Raw genomic sequence first — 9,071 nt, 5'->3', positions numbered from 1 at the left:
TTGAGGGATCGCACTAATCTGGGTTTGATGCCGCTCATGATTAGACCATTGGCTCATTCGACTTGACCGTTAGTTTGTGGGTGATAGACTGAAGCATAGTCGAGCTTGATGCCCATGTTTTTGCACAGAATTTAACCTTGTTGGCCGTAAAGTTTGTGCCGTTGTCAGTGATGATGCTGTGGGGGACGCCATAATGGTGTACAACCCCTAATATGAAGTCTATCACCGGTCCGGATTCGGCCGTCTTAACAGGCTTGGCCTCTATCCATTTGGAGAATTTGTCCAGCATGACCAGTAGATATTTTTGCTTGTGGGTTCCTCCTTTAAGGGGTCCAACCATGTCAAGCCCCCAGACCGCAAAAGGCCATGTAATGGGTATAGTTTGGAGGGCGGTAGGTGGCATGTGGCTTTGATTAGCAAATAATTGGCAACCAACGCATCGCTGGACTAAGTCCTGAGCATCTGCCCGGGCCGTCGACCAATAAAATCTAGTACGGAAGGCCTTGCTTACAACGGCACGGGCTGCAGCGTGGTGCCCGCTGAGTCCGGCATGAATTTCAGCCAGAAGGTTCCGCCCTTCCTCTTCGGAGATACACCTTTGAAGGACTCCGGTGGTGCTTTTCTCGTAAAGCTCTCCTTCGTGGACTTTATAGGCTTTAGATCACCGTACTATGCAGCGTGCCTCATTTTGGTCCTCGGGAAGTTCCTTGTTGGCGGAGTCTTCCGTTGCGTCAGAATGTTCGATTTCGGGTGGTGCGGCTAGGTCCGGATTGTAATTTCTGGATTCCCCTTCCTACTGTACAGATGGCTTGAATAGCCTTTCCAGGAAAATGTTGGGGGGGGGGGGACTGCATCGCGCTTTGCGCCGATGCGTGCCAAGACGTCTGCTGCCTGATTGTTTTCCCGGGCAATATGGTGAAATTCGAGCCCTTCGAACCGAGCTGACATATTTAGGACGGTGTTGTGATAAGCTGCCATTTTTGGATCTTTGGCATCAAAGTCTCCATTTATTTGAGATATCACGAGGTTCGAATCCCCACGCACCTCTAGGCGTTGAATGCCCATGCAGACTGCCATCCGGAGTCCATGTAGAAGGCCTCATATTCGGCTGCATTGTTGGAGTCCGTATACATTATCTGGAGTACATATTGGACTGTATCTCCTGTTTGGGACGTCAGAACGATGCCAGACCCCAGACCCGCCACCATTTTGGAGCCGTCGAAGTGCATGATCCAGTTGGAATATGTGCCGTACTCTTTAGGGAGTTCGGCTTCAGTCCATTCAGCGACAAAGTCAGCCAAGGCTTGCGACTTGATGGCTTGCCGTGGCTTATAGGTTATGTCGAACGGGAGGAGGTCAATGGCCCATTTTGGCAATCCGGCCCGTTGCGTCACGGTTGTTTATGATATCATTAAGAGGTACTTCGGAGGCTACTGTTATTGAACACTCTTGAAAGTAGTGTCGTAGCTTCCGGGATGCCATGAACATTGCGTATGCTATCTTTTGGTAATGCGGGTACCGGGACTTGCATGGAGTGAGGACAGTGGACATGTAGTAGACTGGTTTCTGGACAGGGAATTTGTGTCTGTCCGTTTCTCGTTCGACGACGAGGGCTGCGCTTACAACTTGGTGAGTTGCCGCGATGTATAACAACATTGGTTCACCGATGTTAGGCGCGGCGAAGACCGGGTTTGTTGCCAATATGGCTTTTATTTCTTCGAGTCCGGCCGTGGCGGCATCCGTCCACTCGAAGTGTTCAGTGCGTCGGAGGAGGCGGTAAAGGGGTAATGACTTTTCCCCCAAGCGGGAGATGAAGCGGCTTAGAGCCGCCACGCATCCAGTCAATTTTTGTATTTGCTTGAGATCTTTTGGAATATCCAATTGTGACAAAGCTCGGATCTTGGCTGGGTTTGCTTCAATTCCTCTACCGGAAACGATGAAGCCCAAGAGCTTTCCGGCTGGTACGCTGAAAATGCATTTTTCTGGGTTAAGCCTAATGTCGTATGTTCAGAGGTTATCGAACGTGAGCCTCAAGTCGTCTATTAGAGTTTCGACATGCTTGGTTTTGACGACCACATCATCCACGTATGCTTCAAACGTTTTGCCAATCTGGTTGGCCAGACATGTCTGACTCATGCGCTGATATGTTGCGCCAACGTTTTTGAGCCCGAAGGGCATTGTGTTGAAGCAGAATGGGCCGTATGGGGTGATGAATGCTGTTGCGGCTTGGTCTGACTCTGCCATGTTGATTTGGTGGTAGCCAGAGTATGCATCGAGGAAACACAATGAATCGTGTCCTGTGGAGGCATCGATGATTTGATCAATGCAGGGGAGGGGGAAGGGATCTGAGGGAGTCCCGAATTAGGGGCTCTCCAGATGGCCGGACCATGACCTTTGGACGGACTCCCGGACTATGAAGATACAAGATTGAAGTCTTTGTCCCATGTCCGGATGGGACTTTCCTTAGCGTGGAAGGCAAGCTTGGCGATACGATATGTAGATCTCCTCCCATTGTAACCGACTCTGTGTAACCCTAGCCCTCTCTGGTGTCTATATAAACCGGAGAGTTTTAGTCCATAGGACGAACAACAATCATACCATAGGCTAGCTTCTAGGGTTTAGCCTCTCTGATATCGTGGTAGATCAACTCTTGTACTACCCATATCATCAATATTAATCAAGCAGGAGTAGGGTTTTACCTCCATCGAGAGGGCCCCAACCTGGGTAAAAACATCGTGTCCCTTGTCTCCTGTTACCATCCGCCTAGACGCACAGTTCGGGACCCCCTACCCGAGATCCGCCGGTTTTGACACCGACATTGGTGCTTTCATTGAGAGTTCCTCTGTGCCGTCGCCATCAGGAAGGATGCCGCACCCCGTCTTTAAAGACGGCGTTGTTGCTAAAGGAGCTTTGGCTATCAGCCAAACTCTCCGGCTAGGCGGTTTTCTAATGACCGCATGTTCGGCCGCCGCGCCGATGATGACTTCTCGGGTCATCGAAAGCAATTTCCACGTCAACTCGGAACTCGCCGAGCAGTTAGATCCGATGGAGCTCTCTTCCTTAAACGAGCTCTTGGATCGCATCGCCGCCCTGGGAGTCGCTACAAATTACGATCATATTGGGCTTAAACTCAATCCGAGAGAGATTGACTCTCCCCAGGTCACGCACCACGTCGAGGTGGTGGAGGAGCAATGCGGTGAATCTTCACCCATCCTAAGGACCAGATATGTCTGGATTCCTTATCCTTCCAAACCGGATACCTGCGGAGGAGAGGACGTCACTCAAGCCCTGAACTTAAAGTCAAGCAGCGGGCCTGATTCATTGGACATCATCCAAGAACCCAAGTTTCTGAGTCCGGAACTTTCTTGGCCCCTGAGTCTCAGATCGGGCGAGGTTCTGGACTTAAGTCCACCCGCCCACCCAACTATACGAGATTTATCCCAAATTCGGCAAGAGCCCACAGAAATAGTACACCATTACTGGGCCAGATTCCTCCTGGTTATGAACAGGACAGAGGACTGCCGCGAGAAGGATGCAATTTCATTCTTCTGCAACAATTGCACGGACATCGGGATCCTCAACGCCATAAGTCACCGTGAAATTACACGCTTCGCTGACTTGGCATCCATAGTACGAAAATACTGTGCGACAGAAAGCATTCGGAAAATCGAAACAAAATTCTGGGATAATCCGGCCTTAAATACAATCCCAGTCCAAAATAAAAGGGCGCATTATCGCCAGGCACTTGGGCCAAACAACAAAAAACAAAAACCCTCTATAGGGTATGGAACCGTACTGGAGGGATGGCTCAATGGACCCTGTAAAATTCATAGTGCAGAGGGCGTCACACCAACTCATAGCCTTAGAGCATGTTGGATACTCCGGCAGGTGGCCAGAAGTGGCGAGGAGCTTCTAACTCCACAATCCGTAGAGCACCACCCCAGGAATACCCGTACGGTATCAACAGTCTTCGAGACTTTCGCATCAAACAATGTGCGGAAACAAACACTCCGCAGCCTTAACAAAGTCTACCAGGTAGCGACAATAAACCCATGGAGTAACACGGCTATTAACTTTAATGCCAGTGAAAAACCTAAATTCCGGACAGCCCGAGCACCAGCCGCACTGGTCCTCAGTCCGATAGTGGACGGCTTTCGGCTTACCAAGGTACTCATGGACGGTGGCAGCAGATTGAACCTCATTTATGAGGAAATCCTACGAAAAATGGAAATAGACTGGAGCCGCATTGAGCAAAGCAACACAACCTTTAGAGGAATAATCCCCAGTCGGGAATCGTGCTGTACAAGAAAAATCACACTGGATGTGGTGTTCGGCATGCTGGATAATTACAGATCCGAGGAGGTCACATTTCAAGTGGCCCCATTCAGCAGCGGATACCACGCTTTGTTAGGGCGAGAGGCATTCACAATTTTTCAAGCTATACCCCATTACGGGTACATGAAGCTCAAAATTCCCGGACCCAATGGAATCATCACTCTTGCTAGCGATCCGGACATAGCGCTCCGTGCCGAAAACAACACAACCGCACTGGCCCTCGAGGCATTATCCGAAGCCCTAGCGGCCGAGGAACTAACTACGTTGTGCTCCACGGTGGATAGGGATGACGTGATACTTGACAAAAGATCCAAGTCCGCCTCCTTCAAGCCGGCAGACGAAATAGTCAAGTTCCAAGTCCATCCAACGGACACTACAAAAACGGCCTCCATCGGGGCACAACTAAACCCTGATGTAGACGCCGCACTAAGAGAATTCTTTCGCGAAAATTGGGACATTTTTGCCTGACACCCCTCAGACATGCCAGGAAACCCATGCAGGCTGGCCGAGCGCAGCCTGAACATCCTAAAAGGATTCAAGCCTGTTAAGCAGGCTCTTCGGTGTTTCTCTGAACCTAAGAGACAATCTATGGGAGAGGAGCTAGCCAAACTATTGGAAGTCAGATTCATCAGAGATATAAAACATCCGGACTGGCTAGCAAAACCTGGTGATGGTACCAAAGAAGGACAAATCTTGGCGCTTATGCGTCGATTTCAAAGACCTCAACAAAGCCTGCCCAAAGGATACCTTCCCCCTCCCCCGCATTGATCAAATCATCGACGCCACCGCAGGACACGATTCATTGTGTTTCCTCGACGCATACTCTGGCTACCACCAAATCAAGATGGCAGAGTCAGACCAAGCCACAACAGCATTCATCACCCCATACGGCCCATTCTGCTTCAACACAATGCCCTTCGGGCTCAAAAATGCCGGCGCAACATATCAACGCATGATTCAGACATGTCTGGCCAACCAGATCGGCAAAATGGTTGAAGCATACGTGGATGACGTGGTCGTCAAAACCAGGCATGTCGAAACTCTAATAGACGACTTGAGGCTCACGTTCGATAACCCCCGAACATACGACATTAGGCTTAACCCAGAAAAATGCATTTTCGGCGTACCAGCCGGAAAGCACTTGGGCTTCATCGTATCCTGTAGAGGAATAGAAGCAAACCCAGCCAAGATCCAAGCTCTGTTACAATTGGATATTCCAAAAGATCTCAAGCAAATACAAAAATTGACTGGATGCATGGCGGCTCTAAGCCGCTTCATCTCCCGCTTGGGGGAAAAGGCATTGCCCCTTTACCCCCTCCTCCGGCGCACCGAACACTTCGAGTGGACGGATGCCGCCACGACCGGACTTGAAGAAATAAAAGCCATATTGGCAGCAAACCCGGTTCTGGCCGCGCCTAACATCGGCGAACCAATGTTTTTATACATCGCAGCAACTCACCAGGTTGTAAGCGCAGTCCTCGTCGTCGAACGAGAAACGGACGGACACAAATTCCCTGTCTAGAAACCAGTCTACTATGTGTCCACTATCCTCACTCCATGCAAGTCCCGGTACCCGCATTACCAAAAGATAGCATACGCAGTGTTCATGGCATCCCGGAAGCTACGACACTACTTTCAAGAGTGTTCAATAACAGTAGCCTCTGAAGTACCTCTTAATGATATCATAAACAACCGCGATGCAACGGGCCGGTTTGCCAAATGGGCCATTGAGCTCCTCCCGTTCAACATAACCTATAAGCCACGGCGAGCCATCAAGTCGCAAGCCTTGGACGACTTTGTCGCAGAATGGACTGAAGCCGACCTCTCGAAAGAGTACGACACATATTCCAACTGGATCATGCACTTCGACGGCTCCAAAATGCTGGCGGGTCTGGGGGCTGGCGTCGTTCTGACGTCCCCAACAGGAGATACAGTCCTATATGTACTCCGGATAATGTATACGGACTCCAACAATGCAGCCAAATACGAGGCCCTTCTACATGGACTCCCGATGGCAGTCTCCATGGGCATTCAACACCTAGAGGTGCGCGGGGATTCGAACCTCGCGATATCTCAAATAAACGGAGACTTTGATGCCAAATATCCGAAAATGGCAGCTTATCGCAACGACGTCCTAAATATGTCAGCTCGGTTCGAAGGGCTCGGATTTCACCATATTGCCCGGGAAAACAATCAGGCAGCAGAAGTCTTGGCACGCATCCGCGCAAAGCGTGATGCAGTCCCCCCCCACATTTTCTTGGAAAGGCTATTCAAGCTCCGTACAATGGGATGGGGAATCCAGAAAATACAATCCGGACCTAGCCGCACCACTCGAAATCGAACATTCTGACGCAACGGAAGACTCCGCCAACGAGGTAACACCCTCAGCCCACGTAATAATGGCAGTAATTGCCCCGTGGACAGAACCATTATTAGCCTACTTAACTAGACAGGAACTTCCCGAGGACCAAAATGAGGCACGCTGCATTGTACGACGATCTAAAGCCTATAAAGTCCACGAAGGACAGCTTTATAAGAAAAGCACCACCAGAGTCCTTCAAAGGTGTATCTCCGAAGAGGAAGGGCGGGACCTTCTGGCTGAAATTCATGCCGGACTCGGCGGGCACCATGGCGCAGCCCGGGCCCTTGTAAGAAAGGCCTTCCGTACTGGATTTTATTGGCTGACGGCCTGGGAAGATGCTCAGGACTTAGTCCAGCGATGCGTTGGTTGCCAATTATTTTCTAATCAAAGCCACATGCCACCTACCGCCCTCCAAACTATACCCATTACCTGGCCTTTTGCGGTCAGGGGGCTTGACATGGTTGGACCCCTTAAAGGAGGAACCCACAAGAAAAATATCTACTGGTCATGGTGGACAAATTCACCAAATGGATAGAGGCCAAGCCTGTTAAGACGGCCGAATCCGGACCGGTGATAGACTTCATATCAGGGGTTGTACACCGTTACGGCGTCCCCCACAGCATCATCACGGACAACGGCACAAACTTTACGGCCGACGAGGTTAAACTCTGGTGCAAAAACATGGGCATCAAGCTCGACTACGCTTCAGTCTATCACCCACAAACTAACGGTCAAGTCGAACGAGCCAATGGTCTAATCATGAGCGGCATCAAACCCAGATTAGTGCGATCCCTCAAGGAATCTAACACGCACTTGGTAGAGGAGCTCGACTCCGTACTCTGGGGGCTGCGGACCACGCCGAATCGCACTACCGGATTCACACCATTCTTTATGGTATACGGCGCAGAGGCAGTCCTGCCCTGCGACATAATTCATGACTCACCTCGCGTATGCATGTACGAAGAAAGAGAAGCCGAGCTCGATCGGCAGGACAGTTTGGACGCATTGGAGGAGGAGCGCGACATGGCAAAAGCCCGTTCCGCATTCTATCAATAGCAGGCTCGAAGATATCAAAGCAGAGAAGTACGGGTCAAAACTTACAATGTTGGCGAACTAGTTCTACGCCTGCCGGACAAGAAAAAGGACAAACTCAAGCCCAAATGGGAAGGTCCCTTCGTAATCAACCATGTCCTGACTGGTGGAGCGTACCGTCTGCGAAATGCATTGGACAACCGACTCGAGCCGAACCCATGGAACGCAGCATGCCTACGAAGATTCTACGCCTAACGCTGGACTCTGTGTTCGTCTCCTTCCTCTGTCTATTTTTTACACATTAGCTGCCTTATGTTTCTCTCCTTCTCCCTCCCTTTTTCTTACAAGCCTTTAAGGGCTCGCTTGCGCATTGTTCGCACATAATTGATGCGCCACCCGCGCTCACTATACCCGGGGGCTTCCTTACCAGAAGCTTATATACACGGGCCTCATGCCCAACACATGTGTGACACTTCCGCATGAACCTTTTATTCACCATTATATGCATCGATATGACTTAAGTTTTGGCCAAGCTGGGTTGCCTGGCTCCTGTGCTTACCCCTACGTTCTCGTTTGTTCGGCTAGGTGGTAAAGGGAGCACCTCTGCGATTGTTACTGCCGGGTCAGCCGGATGTGTACCTCAGACTGGGTGAAGCCGAAAGCTAGCGTTCTTAAGGGAATATTCGGTCGGTGAACTAAAAGATGATTTTTCACTTGTTTATTTATCTGCCCCCAGATGCTTTTCTGCTTTTTTCGCAGTCCGGACATGCACTTTAGGGCATGCCTCCCAGGGAAAGGAACCCCTAACGGAACTATTCTCCCTGGAAGATGTTTCTTACTAACCATGTAATATAACATTACTAGTCGGGCACTTGTCTGCTAAAGCACTAATGACCCCTACGCCTGGTCTCCACGCATGCCCCGGTTCTTGCATAACCGAGAGGGTATTCGGACACACTCCGGACTATCGGGTCCAGAGGTTGAAGCGAAAAGGTCCGCAATGACAAACGATCTACATTCCGGCTAGAAGGCATTTTACATGTCATTTTAAATTACATAGTCAATTTGACTAGGTATATTCTTCTTCAATACCATCCAACAGGCTGTCTAATTTACAGTCCTGTTGGGAATACTTGGCGGCCAGCTCTACCTAGCCATACACTAAACTGATAGGGATCTCTTTCCCGTCGGGCCCCACAGGTCTGACCTCGGCCATGTGGTTTGGGTCAGGCTTCGTGTACCGCGTCTTCACCATGGCCCAGGCCTCCCTGGCGCCTTGACGGCAGGCCAATATCTTCCATAATCGGAAGTGCTGCCGCGCTCCCTTCAACTTCTCGGCAAG

This window comes from Triticum aestivum, chromosome 1B (genome assembly GCF_018294505.1).
Source record: "Triticum aestivum cultivar Chinese Spring chromosome 1B, IWGSC CS RefSeq v2.1, whole genome shotgun sequence".
Classification (NCBI taxonomy): domain Eukaryota; kingdom Viridiplantae; phylum Streptophyta; class Magnoliopsida; order Poales; family Poaceae; genus Triticum; species Triticum aestivum.
The sequence above is the reverse complement of the archived record's forward strand: the minus strand, read 5'-3'. Positions refer to the sequence as shown.